Source organism: Triticum dicoccoides, chromosome 5B (genome assembly GCF_002162155.2).
Source record: "Triticum dicoccoides isolate Atlit2015 ecotype Zavitan chromosome 5B, WEW_v2.0, whole genome shotgun sequence".
Classification (NCBI taxonomy): Eukaryota; Viridiplantae; Streptophyta; class Magnoliopsida; order Poales; family Poaceae; genus Triticum; species Triticum dicoccoides.
In genome coordinates, this window is record NC_041389.1 from 550,275,226 (window position 1) to 550,290,693 (window position 15,468).

At 39.9% G+C, this 15,468-nt stretch overlaps 1 pseudogene; it reads right to left on the minus strand.

Annotated features, from left to right (window-relative positions):
• Positions 1-2,366: 2,366 nt before the first annotated feature.
• On the minus strand, positions 2,367-3,111 carry LOC119310049 (annotated as a pseudogene).
• Positions 3,112-15,468: the final 12,357 nt, after the last annotated feature.

Sequence of the window (15,468 nt, forward strand, 5' to 3'; positions counted from 1 at the left end):
GCGCGCTGCTGGTAAGATTCTGTGTATAAGCTTTTCCCTAGTAGTGAAGGGTGAAATATTAATAGAAACTGAAGACTAGCAGACCGACAAACTGAAGAATGGGATACTGAACCGACTAACTGAAGAAAATTAAGTTGAATGATAGAAAAAACTGAATGAGAAAAATGACAGTGATTGAATAATTCAAAAGAAGAAAAATATAACTAAAGAAATAAAACTAACTTGAAATTGACTAAAGGAAAATATAATGAATGACAAATTCTAAATGAAATTAAACTGAAAACTGAGCAAAAAGCAGATCAAAAGCAACAAAAAGAAACTAAATACTGGATTTCAACAGTGCTATCCCTCTCCACGGCCCCCAAATCAGCTTGTGCTTGCAAAAAAGCATTTCACAGTCAATATGCCCAGCCCATGCCACCAACCAGATGGAGTCTACATGAACAAAACGAACCATGTTAAGGAAATGAACAAGTTTATAACATCACCTAATCTAGTACTACCACAGCCATGTTTTAATAGAGGGAATAACAATACTGCTGCAGCAAAAAAGTAAAACAAGCTGATGACTAGCAGAAAGAAGTAAAAAACATGATCCATCTTATGGATGTACAAAACAAAGTGCTCACTGTAGCTCTGCTCTTAATAACTGATTTCATTCATTTTGAAGGTTATTCATGTAATAAAAGACTTAAAATGACAACATGGAGATACTAAGAGTACTCTATTCAGACTGAAAATGAATGTTAACTATTGTTTCACATAATACTGATAACTGATAGAAAATAGGGCGTGCCCCCCATTCTAGCGCAAACACAAACACCTGCTGCTGCAATCAACACAGAATATATACATTGCTGAGTCGAAGCCCAGCAAAAAAATCAAGCTTCGATCCTCACATACCTACTTTCTCATCTCTAATCTAATCAGAAGCTCGGTCGTTGTAAAAAACACCAACAATTAATACAAAAATGAACAAAATCATACAGCGGCCGCACTTTGACAGAACCCAAATCACAGGTGCAAGGTCAGGGGATTCGATTGAGCGAACTACGTGGATGCTCTGCCTCACAAAACCTATGGAATGGGATTTGGTTAGGAGGATGGGGAAAGACCGAGGTGCGCGGAGAGATGGCTGCAGTCCGGCGCGGCGACGCAAAACTCAGACGACGGACAACTCATTGCGCTGAGCATTGGGGAAAAGAGATAAGCTCGCTGTACCTGTCTTTCCAGTGACGGCTGACCGTGACGCGCTCCATGGCGGAGCCGAAGCTGACCTCCTCTCCGACCCCTCCATGGCTCCATGGCCGGCAGCTCGCCTTCCTCCCCACTGCTTCCCCCCTCCTCCCTCTGCGCTAACTAACACGCGACCTCCCATAGTAAAAAAATGATGGACACCCGTGAACCCGCGTCGGGTTCCAGAACCCGATAAAAAAAAGACCACGGCCAGAACCCACATACTCCACGATGGACAACCCACAGGGACAGGGGGAGGAGGCCGCTGAGATTAGCGACGAGATCAACGACTCAGAATTCGACCTGACGTGAATTGAAAATCAGACGTCTGATTTTTAGCAAAACTGTAAAAAAAAGGCCAGCGACAGGTTTTAAAAAAATGGACCAATGGCATATACGATGCAGAAACTTAATAAGAAGGAGGAGCATCAGCTATACGGTGGAAGTTTCCAGGTTGGCCGCATATTTGACAAACAAGATACGTACTATTTTTTGCATGATTACATTGCTTGAGCATGAAAAATAATTAGACGAAGCAACAGTACCGAATGTAAGAATATTATCATGCTTGGACCTAATGAAGCACCGAAGATACAACTGAGAACTGAGATCAAACATTACCCGTCAATATGATAGTATTTATCTCCATACTGAGGAGTGCTGGCACCCATTCTACCATATTTATTGAAAAAGTGATCATGCAATATGTGTTAACAGGAACTACATACTTGGTTGAGCACATATACATGCACACTCATCAGTGACAAGAACAGATGTTCAATAGCATCTTAATCTTTGTAGTGAGCTTTGATTTATTTTTTCAATTATAATGCATCGCTAACCAATACCTTCAGACACTAAAGCACTGCTAGAAAATCATACTTATGTACACAACCCTGATAGACCATCCTCAAACCAACAATGTACTGTACTAACTAGCAAGTAAATTTCAAATTCACAACATAGCCATGGCAATGACGAACAGGTTCCGATGGAGATCATCTCAAGTGCATACATATGTTGGACAGATGCTGAGCTAAATAGCATGGTAATCATCCTTGTGTGCTTTCATTTATTTATTTTTTGTCTCACTAGTAATAGTGTTAACCAGTGTATGCAGTAACTGAATTTCAGATCGGGCCACGGAATCCAAACCCCCGCAAAAATCTCATCTTTTGTGCTGAGTACCGTACCTTGCGGATGGCGTCGCAGCCGGCGGTGTTGTCCTCGGGGATCTCCTCGATCTGGACGCACGTCCTCGCCGGCTTCTTCTTCTTCTTGTCATCCTCCTTGTCCTTGGCGGCGGCCTTGATCTTCTTGGGCTTCTCTGGCCTGCGCTCCTCGACCTCCAGCTCATCCTCGTCGTCGTCAGAGGCGGTGAAGTCCTCCTCCCAGGTGTAGGCATGCGACCATGGCTCGAGCGAGCCTTTGCCCTTGATCTCGGTGCCCCACTTGGTTTTGGTCTTGCCTCCGGCGCCGCCCTTGGACTTGGCCTCCCACCTCCACTTGCGGTCGAATCCGTCGTCGTTGGGGGAGGCGAGCTCCGCCTCGCACTTGAGCGCCCAGCCCCCGCCGCGCGGCTTCTCCTCTGCCGTCCACTTGACCATCCGGCCGCCGGGCTCCGTGGCCGCGTAGGTGTACTTGCGGCGCGCCGGCTGTGGGGCGGCCGCGCGGGCCGCGAGCTCGAGCGCGGCGACGCGGTCAGTGAGGTCGTGCAGGAGGAAGGCGTGCGGGAAGGGGATGGGGGCGGTGCGAAGAAGGGGTCGGCGGGGAGGTAGAGGTCGAGGAGGTCAGGGTGGTGGGGGAAGGCAAAGGGGATGGGGATGGGGGTGGGAGGAAGGGGTAGGAGGCGGAGAGGGAGGAGGTAGGTGGTGGTGTGTGGATGAGATGCGAAAGTCATTTTTTTACCTGGATGGGTGGGGAGAGAGGGAGGGGATAACCCCACAGTTTTTTTACCTGAAAAAATAACCCCATCTCTTTGCCATCTGCCAGCAGATGGCAAAGAATCTTTGCCGGCTACTGGCAGATGGCAAAGAGGTGGGGCTGGTACGCCGTTACACGCTTGACGGCCACATGATTTGCCAACCTCTTTGCCATCTGCTGGCAGATGGCAAAGATTATTTGCCATCCACTAGCAGATGGCAAAGAATTGGCTGATGGAAACCGTGTTCTTTGCCGTCTGTCAGTTCTTTGCCATTTGTTTTTTATAAGCAGATGGCAAAGACGTTCTTTGCCATCAGCTGGCAGATGGCAAAGAGCTGGCTGATGGCAAATTTCCTATTTCCAGTAGTGAGTGTGGAAAAATGATAGTAACATTGCCCCTTCTCTCTTTTTCTCTCATTTTTTGTTTGGCTTTCTCTTTTTTATGACCTTTTTTTATTTCCTCACATGGGACAATGCTCTAATAATGATGATCATCACACTTCCATTTACTTACAACTCAAAAAATTACAACTCAATGCTTAAATTTTTTTTTGACTCTATGTGAATGCATCCGGCGGTGTACTGGGATGTGCAATGAATCAAAAGTGACATGTATGAAAGAATTATGAAAGGTGGCTTTGCCACAAATACTATGTCAACTACATGATCATGCAAAGCAATATGATAATGATGAAGCGTGTCATAATAAATGGAATGATGGAAAGTTGCATGGCAATATATCTCGGAATGGCTATGAAAATGCCATAATAGGTAGGTATGGTGGCTATTTTGAGGAAGGTATATGGTGGGTGTATGGTACCGGTGAAAGTTGCATGGCACAAGAGAGGCTTGCAATGGTGGAAGGGTGAGAGTGCGTATAATCCATGGACTCAACATTAGTCAAAAAGAACTCACATACTTATTGCAAAAATCTATTAGTCATCGAGCGAAGTACTACACGCATGCTCCTAGTGGGATAGATTGGTAGGAAAAGACCATCGCTTGTCCCCGACCGCCACTCATAAGGAAGACAATTAATAAATACTTCATGCTCCAACTTCATTACACAAGGTTCACCATACGTGCATGCTACGGGACTCACAAACCTCAACAAAAGTATTTCTCAAATTCACAATTACTCCACTCGCATGACTCTAATATCACCATCTTCATATCTCAAAACAATCATAAAGAATCAAACTTCTCATAGTATTCAATGCACTTTATATGAAAGTTTTTATTATATCCCTCTTGGATGCCTATCATATTAGGACTAAATTTATAACCAAAGCAAATTACCATGCTGTTCTAAAAGACTCTCAAAATAATATAAGTGAAGAAAGAGAGTTCATAAATTTCTATAAAATAAAGCCACCGCCATTCTCTCAAAAGATAAAAGTGAAGTACTAGAGCAATATTGCCTAGCTCAAAACATATAAGTCAAGTACATAGAGTATTCTAATAAATCACGATTCATGCGTGTCCCTCCCAAAAGGTGTGTACATCAAGGATGATTGTGGTAAACTAAAAAGAAAAGACTCAAATCATACAAGACGCTCCAAGCAAAACACATATCATGCGGTGAATTAAAATATAGCCTCAAGTAAAGTTACCGATAGATGACGACGAAAGAGGGGATGCCTTCCGGGGCATCCACAAGCTTAGGATTTTGGTTTTCCTTGAATATTACCTTGGGGTGCCTTGAGAATCCCCAAGCTTAGGATCTTTCCACTCCTTATTCCATAGTCCATCAAATCCTTACCCAAAACTTGAAACTTCACAACACAAAACTTTACAGAAAATCTCATGAGCTCCGTTAGTATAAGAAAATAAATCACCACTTTAAGGTACTGTTGAAAACTCATTATTTATTTATATTGGTATAATATCTACTATATTAAAACTTGTCCATGGTTCATACCCCCCGATACTACCCATAGATTCATCAAAATAAGCAAACAACATGCAGAAAACAGAATCTGTCAAAAACAGAACAGTCTGTAGCAATCCGTAACTCTCGAATACTTCTGTAACTCCAAAAATTCTAAAAAATTATGAAGACATGAGCAATTTTGTGAACCAATCCAGGTCAAAAATAATCAGATGAAAATCACGCTTCTGTGAATTTTGAAAATTATTTTCCTGGGTGCAAAAGTTTCTGATTTTCAGCCCGATCAACACAACTATCACCGTAAACTATCCTAAAGGTTTAACTTGGCACAAACACTAATTAAAACATAAAACCACATCTAATGAGAGGCTATATGAATTATTTATTACTAAACAGGAATAAAAAGTAAAGAACAAAAATAAAATTAGGTTGCCTCCCAACAAGCGCTATTGTTTAACACCCTTAGCTAGGCATAAAAACGCCAATAGATCTAGGTATTGTCATATTTGGTATGCAATCCATAAGTGGCTCTCATAATAGATTCATATGGAAATTTAATTTTCTTCCTAGGAAAGTGTTCCATGCCTTTCCTTAACGGAAATTGGAATCTATTATTTCCTTCTTTCATATCAATAATTGCACAATTGTTCTAAGGAAAGGTCTACGAAGAATAATAGGACATGTAGGATTGCAATCTATATCAGGAACAATGAAATCTACGGGCACATAATTCCTATTTGCAACAATAAGAACATCATTAATCCTTCCCATAGGTTTCTTAATAGTGGAATCCGCAAGATGCAAATTTAAAGATCAATCATCAAATTCACGGAAACCTAACACATCACACAAAGTTTTTGGAATCGTGGAAACACTAGCACCCAAATCACACAAAGCATGGCATTCATAATCTTTACTATTAATCTTAATAGTAGGTTCCCACTCATCATAAAGTTTTCTAGGGATAGAAACTTCTAATTCAAGCTTTTCTTCAAAAGATTGCATCATAGCATCAACGCCATGTTAGTAAAAGCTTTGTTTTGATTATAAGCATGAGGAGAATTCAACACGGATTGCAACAAGGAAATACAATCTATTAAAGAACAATTATCATAATTAAATTCCTTGAAATACAAATGAGTGGGTTCATTGCTACTTAAAGTCTTGACCTTTCCAATCCCACTTTTATCAATTTTAGAATCTAGCTAAAAACTCTGAATCATTGGGACTCCTTTTAACTAAAGTTGACTCATCTCCAATCCCATATTTATCAAGATTAATATTGGAAAACAAAGATTCAATAGGAGTCACATCAATCACTTTTAGATATTCATCATTATTATCATGAAAACTAGAAGAACACGCTTTTACAAACCAATATTTTTTAGCACGCATCTTAGTGGTTATTTCTTTGCACTCATCAATGGAAGTTCTCATGGCATTGAGACACTCATTGATATCATGCTTAGGTGGAATAGATCTAAGTTTCAAAGAATCAACATCAAGAGAAATTCTATCCACGTTCCTAGCCAAACCATCAATCTTGAGAATTTTTTCTTCAATCAAAGCATTAAAATTCTTTTGCGAACTCATAAATTCTTTAACACTATTCTCAACATCATAGGGCATCTTACTAAAATTTCCATAAGAATTGTTGCAGGAATTACCATAATTATTAGAGGGATTACTAGGAAACGACATAGGATTAAAATTGCCTATATACGCGTTATTACCAAAATTGTTCCTACCAAAAAAATTCACATCCATAGATTCATTATTATTCTCAATCAAAGTGGACAAAGGCATATCATTAGGATCAGAACAAGCACTCTTATTAGCAAATATTTTCATAAGTTAATCCATCTTTCCACTCGAAACATTAATCTCTTCAATCACGTGTACTTTTTTTACTAGTGGATCTTTCGGTGTGCCATTAAGAATAATTAACCATAATAATATCTAGGAGCTTAGTAGCCTCTCCTAATTTTTTCCATAAAAGTGCCCCCGCGGCCGAATCTAAAAGGTGTCTAGAAGTAAAATTAAATCTGGCATAATTTTTTTGTATAATCATCCACAAATTCAAACGATGTGTAGGACAATTTTGTATCATCAAATTCATCCTCTCCCAAGATTGTGCAACATGCTCATGATCAAGTTGCTTAAAACTCATAATATCGTTCATAAGGGAAATGATCCTAGCGGGAGGAAAATACATAGAGATGAAAGCATCTTTACACTTATTCTACGAATCAATATTATTTTTAGGCAAAGATGAAAACCAAGTTTTAGCACGATCTCTAAGCGGAAACGAGAATAGCTTCAATTTAACAATATCATTATCCACATCTTTCTTATTTTCCATATCACACAAATCAAGGAAATGTTTACATGGGATGCGGCACCTTCACTAGGAAGGCCAGAAAATTGATCTTTCATAACAAGATTCAGCAAAGCGACATTAATTTCACAAGATTCAGCATTGGTAGTGGGAGCAATTGGGGTACTAATAAAATCATTGTTGTTGGTGTTGGAAAAGTGACACAATTTAGTATTATCTTGAGCCATCGTGACAAAGCAAGCAATCCAACACACAGCACACAAGAAGCAAACGAAGAAGACGAACGGAAGAGGGGCGAAGAAAAGGCAAATCTTTTCAAAAATCATTTTAGAGGCGGGGTAGAGAAAAACGAGAGGCGAATGGCGAATAATGTAATGCAAGAGAGGAGAGTTTATGATGTTTACTTGTTATGGCTTGACTTGACGTAGATCTCCCCGGCAATGGCGCCAGAAATTGGCAAGTTGACGGGAGGAAAATCTTGACTTGACTTGGCGTAAATCTCATCGACAATGGTACCAGAAGTTCTTCCTGCTACCTCTTGAGCTTGCGTTGGTTTTTCCCTTGAAGAGGAAAGGGTGATGCAGCAAAGTAGAGTAAGTATTTCCCTCAGTTTGAGAACCAATGTATCAATCCAGTAGGAGACAACGCACAAGTCATCGAATACCTGCACAAACAATCAACAACTTGCACCCAACACGATAAAGGGATTGTCAATCCCTTCACGGTTACTCGTAAAAGTGAGATATGATAGAGATAGATAAACGGTAAAGTAAATATTTTTGGTATTTTTGGTTTATAAATCGGAAAGTAAAATATTGCAAAATAGTAGATCGGAAACTAGTATGATGGAAAAGAGAACTTATATGATGGAAAAGAGACCCGGGGGCCATAGGTTTCTCTTGTGGCTTCTCTCAAGATAGCAAATAATACGGTGGATGAAAAAATTGATGCCGAGCAATTGATAGAAGAGCGTATAATTATGACGATATCTAAGGCAATGATCATGAACATAGGCATCACGTCTGTGTCAAGTAGAATGAAACGATTCTGCATCTACTACTATTAGTCCACACATCGACCGACTCCTGCCTGCATCTAGAGTATTAAGTTCATAAAGAACAGAGTAACACATTAAGTAAGATGACATGATGTAGAGGGATTAACTCAAGCAATATGATGAAAACCCCCTATTTTTATCCTCAATGGCAACAATACAATATGTGCCTTGCTGCCCCTACTGTCACTGGGAAAGGACACCACAAGATTGAACCCAAAGCTAAGCACTTCTCCTTTTGCAAGAAAAACCAATCTAGTAGGCCAAACTAAACCGATAATTCAAAGACACTTGGAAAGATATCAAACCATGCATATAAGGATTCAGAGAAGACTCAAATAATATTCATAGATAATCTGATCATAAATCCACAATTCGTCGGATCTCAGAAAACACACCGCAAAAGAATATTACATCGAATAGATCTCCAAGAACATTGATGAGAACATGGTATTGAGAATCAAAGAGAGAGAAGAAGCCATCTAGCTACTAGATATGGACCCATAAATCTGTGGTTAACTACTCACGCTTCATCGGAAGGGCAATGGTGTTGCTGTAGAAGTTCTCCGTGATCGAATCCCCCTCTGGCAGGATGCCTTAAAAGGCCCCTAGATGGTATCTCACGGGTACAGAAGGTCGCGGCGGTGGAAAAGTGTTTTCGTGGCTCCCTCTGATGGTTTTGGGGTATAAGAGTATATATAGGCGAAAGAATTAGGTCAGGAGAGCTCCGAGCAGCCCACGAGGTAGGAGGGCGCGCCCTCCACCCTCGTGGCCGCCTCGTTGTGTCTCCGACTTCATCTCCGACTTCATCTCCAAGTCTCCTGGTTTACTTCTGGTCCAAGAAAGATCGTCACGAAAGTTTCATTCCGTTTGGCATTTCTTTTATGTGAAACTCTAAAACAGGCAAAAAACTGAAACTGGCACTGGGCTCTAGGTTAATAGGTTAGTCCCAAAATAATATGAAATAGTATATTAATGCATATAAAACATCCAAAATAGATAATATAATATCATGGAGCAATCAAAAAGATACATTGGAGACATATCAGTTATGTTTTCTTATATCGGAATAGAAGTTATATTGTCGTGGATCCTCCAACATGTTGAGATTGCTTTTCCCTCTTATGCTATCCAAATCATTTGCACCATGTAGAGATACTACTTGTGCATCCAAACATCCCTTAACCCAATTTTTCCATGAGAGTCGACCATACCTACCTATGAATTGAGTAAGATCCTTCAAATAAGTTGTCATCGGTGCAAGCAATAAAAATTGCTCTCTAAATATGTATGGTCTATTAGTGTGAGGAAAATAAGATTTATACAAACTTGTGATATGGAAGAAATAAAAGCGACATATTGCATAATAAATTTGTTTATCACAAGCAGCAATATAAAGTGACGTTCTTTTGCATTAAGATTTTGTGCATCCAACTATAAAAGCGCATGACAACCTCTGCTTCCCTTTGCGAAGGGCCTATCTTTTACTTTTATCTTCCACCCTTATAAAAGAGTCATGGTGATCTTCACCTATCCTTGTTACACTTTTTTCCTTTTGGCAAGCACTATGTGTTGGAGAAAGATCTAGATATATATATCCACTCAGATGTAGGTTATCATAAAGTATTATTGTTGACATTACCCTTGAGGTAAAGGTTGGGAGGCGAAACTATAAGCCCCTATATTTCTCTGTGCCCAACCGAGGCTTTCAACCCATAAGTATCACGTGAGTGTCAGCAATTGTGAAAAACTAGATGATAGTTGAGTATGTGGACTTGCTAAAAAGCTCTTAAATTGACTCTTTCCGATGTTATTATAAATTGCAATTGCATCAATGACCGAGATCATAGTTTCTTAGTTCTCAATGAAGTTTTTGACTCATACTTTACCTTGTGAATGAATTGTTACTTTAGCATAAAAAATTATATGACATTATATGTTGTTGTTCTAAAGATGATCATGATGCCCTCATGTCTGTATTTTATTTTATGAACACCTCTATCTCTAAATATGTGCACATATTTTTTGATTTCGGCTTTCGCTTGAGGACAAGCAAGGTCTAAGCTTGGGGGAGTTGATATGTCCATTTTGCATCATGCTTTTATATCGATATTTATTGCATTATGGGCTGTTATTACACATTCTAGCACAATACTTATGCCCTTTCTCTCTTATTTTATAAGGTTTACATGAAGAGGGAGAATGCCGACAGTTGGAATTCTGGGCTGGAAAAGGAGCAATTATTAGAGACCTATTCTGCACAACTCCAAAAGTCCTGAAACTTCACGGAGAATCATTTTGGAATTAATAAAAAATATTGGGAGAAGAAAGCACCCGATGGGGGCCACCAGCCATCCACAAGGGTGGAGGGCGCGCCCTCCTGCCTTGTGGGCCCCCTGTCAGGCCTCCGGTGCGCATCTTCTGCTATATGGTGTGTTTTTACCTGCAAAAATCAGAAGGAAGCTTTCGGGACGAAGCACCACCGTCTTGAGACAGAACCTGGGCAGAACCAATCTAGGGCTCCGCCGGAGCTGTTCTGCCGGGGAAACTTCCCTCCGGGAGGGGAAATCGAAGCCATCGTCATCACCAACGATCCTCTCATCGAGAGGGGGTCAATCTCCATCAACATCTTCACCAACACCATCTCCTCTAAAACCGTAGTTCATCTCTTGTATCCGATCTCTGTCTCAAAACATTAGATTGGTACCAGTGGGTTTCTAGTAGTGTTGATTACTCCTTCTAGTTGATGCTAGTTGGTTTATTCGGTGGAAGATCGTATGTTCAGGTCCTTAATGATAATTAATAATCCTCTGATTATGAATATGAATATGCTTTGTGAGTAGTTAGTTTTGTTCCTAAGGACATGGGAGAAGTCTTGTTATAAGTAATCATGTGAATTTATTATTCATTCGATATTTTGATGAGATGTATGTTGTCTCTCCTCTAGTGGTGTTATGCGAACGTAATAAGTGGGCCTAGAGGAAGGCATTGGGAAGTAATAAGTGGATGATGGGTTGCAAGAGTGACAGAATCTTAAACCCTAGTTTATGCGTTGCTTCGTAAGGGGCTGATTTGGATCCATATGTTTCATGCTATGGTTAGATTTATCTTAATTCTTCTTTTGTAGTTGCGGATGCTTGCAAGAGGGGTTAATCATAAGTGGGAGGCTTGTCAAAGGAAGTACACCACCCAAGCACCGGTCCACCCAAATATCAAATTATCAAAGTAACGAACGTGAATCAAATGAGCATGATGAAAACTAGCTTGACAGTAATTCCCATGTGTCCTCGGGAACGCTTTGCTTTATATAAGAGCTCGTCCAGGCTTGTCCTTTTCTACAAAAAGGATTGGGCCACCTTGCTGCACCTTAGTTACTTTTTTTACTTGTTACCTGTTATGAATTATCTTATCACAAAACTATCTGTTACCGATAAAAACCACTTGTCATTTCCTTCTGCTCCTCGTTGGGTTTTGACACTCTTACTTATCGAAAGGACTATGATAGATCCCCTATACTTGTGGGTCATCATGACCCTAAGTTATCGAACCCACAAGAGGAAGGCACCCTTAAAGTCAAGGGTTTCTTCCAAGCTTTTGCAAGACTATTAATTCCAACTTTTGATCGGATCAAAATCAAGTTGAAACTGAAGACACTTACAATAAATATAGGCATGGGTATGCGAACTTTTCTTACAACCATATATTTGTGAACCAGATCATCATCTTATATCATATATCTCAAATATTTACTAATTGGAGGCATCCACTTTAATCCACATCCACAAGATTAATTTAGCCCTTAGATTTAATATTTAATGGTCACGATATATAAGAAGTCTATCCCTTATCTATATCTACCATTAAAAGGACGAAATATTCTTCCTCCTAGATATTCGTCCGTTTTCGAACGTCAACACCAGATTTTCATCCTTTTCCCTGAGTTAATATTTTCTTCGTACGTTGGTCATTTTTTATTCGTACGTGTTCTCGCTATGCGCATGGGCCAGGTGGCCACACTAGGCCTCAACCCTCCCGTTCTAGGCTGCTTGCATGTCTTTTCAGAAAGAAAAAAACCGGGCTATCAAAAAAGAAGGAAAAAGACTTGCTCACGTGGGGTTGGGGGATCGGGCTTGCAACTTTAGATATCACAATTTGAGAAAATTCGAAATTATTTTAGATGTAAATCTATCAAAATTCTTTGTATTTTATTTTTCTATATAATTTAAATTTTATTTAAAATTACTTTGAAACTTATCCGAAACATTTAGGCTGCAAAAGTTTCGGTACAACCAATTTTTAATATAATTTTGAAATCGGAGATGCACTTTCTCTAAAATGAAAAACCACTTACAAAACTGACTTGGACGTCAGAAAATCTCAGTGCCTTGGATGTATTGTAAAGTGAACTCCAAAAGTTTTCTCATAATGAGCTTCTTCAGATACAAACGCCGACACACGAGATCCCTCTCCGCTACCACCCACCGCATGGGCATGTTTACTCGGATTGTCAGAACCACTCCTCATAATGAGGAAGTGTTGGAACCACTCCTCCATTTGCATGGGGACTTTGCGTTGGGACACTAGGGTTATGAACCGAGGAAAAAGTCAAGAGACAACTTTGAGATAGCAAAGTGGCGGTAACGATAGAAAGACCAAGAAATAGAGGTAATATAATGGACGGCTGAGAATTGGCAGCAGAGAATGGGTGGGAAAGAGATGGAAAATAAAATAAAATACAATAAAAGAACACTAAAATGAAAAATATACTTTGTGTATTATCTAATGGAAAAATACATGAAAAAAAATCCACAAGTGTAAGTCTAGTGTTTTTTATCAAGCACTTGGCTTACATTAGGGCATATTTAACAAGAAAAGGAAATATATAAGTAGAATGTGCCGTTAGATGGTACTTGGCTTATAGCAATTATCGTCATGGAGTTGGCAAGTGCGGTGAGGATGACCATGTGGCAGGTACTTTTCCGAGCCTCTGGTGTAAGCCGAGTGGTTTATCCTTTCTATGCCGACTTTTCTGTATAAACGTAGATATTTTTTAGTGGTGCTCAATGTAGCGACCAGACCTCAAACAGTCTGATCTATGTGCATCAGTGTCATCCCTGGATCAGTAATGCTGACACGCACAGTACTTGAAGAATTTATAATAGAGTGGCAATCACACACTTATTACATCGAAAAGTCTCAAAAGAGAACTCATTACAATAAATATGGCTTAAGGTCATCTAATAACGATAACAGCGAAAGGCTTGGAAGATAAGTTAGTCCATCAACTCCAACGGCACCACTGAGTATAGAACCACGATCCTAAGGCATCTTACTCGTCGTCTGAAAAGTCTGCAACATGAACGTTGCAGCCCGAAAATGGGTCAGCACATGGAATATGCTGGCAATGTAACACATAGAGAGTAATGAAAGGATAAAGCTATACTACATGCATATATGGCTGGTGGAAACCTCTATGGTTAAAGTTTTTGCATAAAGCCAATTTTTCCCTACTACAAAGGAATACATTTTATTTAACTATCATGGTAGTTGTTAAACATTGAGAATGGTTGACAACATTCTCAATCCCAATTAAGTATCATCATTAAAACCCAACAATATTAATTAAAGTAACATGATGAGATTCACATGATAATCCAAGTACTAGATACTCAAAACGTCCATAACCGGGGACACGGCTAATCATGATTAGTTTATACACTCTCCAGAGGTTTGTGCACTTTTCCCCACAAGACTCGATCTTCTCCGTTGGTTTTCTCGCACTACATGGTGTTTGAGAAATGGATGACCGAGACATAGTCTTTAAGAAGCGCTAGCACCTTACGATGGGTAGACCGTTACACCTACTTTCCCCTACATCTGCTAGTCTACCACTGTAAGAGTTCGCACGACTTAATCAACTATGCTAGAGCCCATAGTAGCATGTGGCTGCACACGGAAGTTTCTATCATGAATAATCTTATGATCCCTTTGAGCCTGGGTGGCGGTCCATAAAAAAACAGGCAAATGCTGGAATACCCAGGTGCCTCAATCCACCCAAATGTGTATTAAAGTTGCCACCTTAAATAAACCATTAATTAACAATCTCACATATGTCATGGAAATTCACTCACCCAATCCACGTCTACTAGCATAGCATGGCAATATAAGCAAATGTAGAAGTAACTCCCAAAGGTTTGATAATAAAACAGGTAATAGGTACTACCTCATCTACTTCTCAAAACCCACATATTAATCAGATCCTAGTCATGCAATTGTTTGAGGATTGATCTAATGCAATAAAACTGGGTAGTAAAAAGGTATGATCAAAGTGTTACTTGCCTTGCTGATGATCCGCGAAACCTAGGGATTCGAAGTAGCAAGCGACACAATCCGGATACTCTATCGCAAAAAAACAAACAAACAAACAAACATACAATAAGTACTCATCTAATGCACAGGTAAAACTCAAATAAGAGATCTAACCAGAAAGTTCAACTTAAGAACTCCGGTCAACAAAAGAATCAAATCGAACGAAGCAACGAAAATCAAACTGCGAAAGAAACAAGCTTCGTTTACTAATCTGGACCTAAGTAAAATTTTACAGAAGAAAAAACTTGTTTGAGTTGATTAAACCGAAATAGGGTTTCGAGACGAAACTCTAGGCGCTTGAATCGCCTGATTCTGATAAACGAGCGAAAAGATAAACTAAAACGAAAATCGGATCAGAAATCGCGATCAGAAATAATCGCGGAATAATCCGATAAAAAGAAAAACCGACGGACAGATTAACGAACGGACGTTTGTTAACTGAAACTAACGTCGAAAAACGTTTGTTAAAATGAACGAACGGGCGAACGCTCGCTAAATAAAATAAACCCAAAAAAACGAGCAAAACCGATCTAAAAAAACCTAGGGTTTCTAAAAAAACGAAGTGGTTTTCTTAAAAAAAATGGTCTGGCAGCGGGCGGCGGCGGTACCTCCGGCGAGGCACTCCGGCGAGGCGAGGTGGCTCTGGCGGGGCGGCGA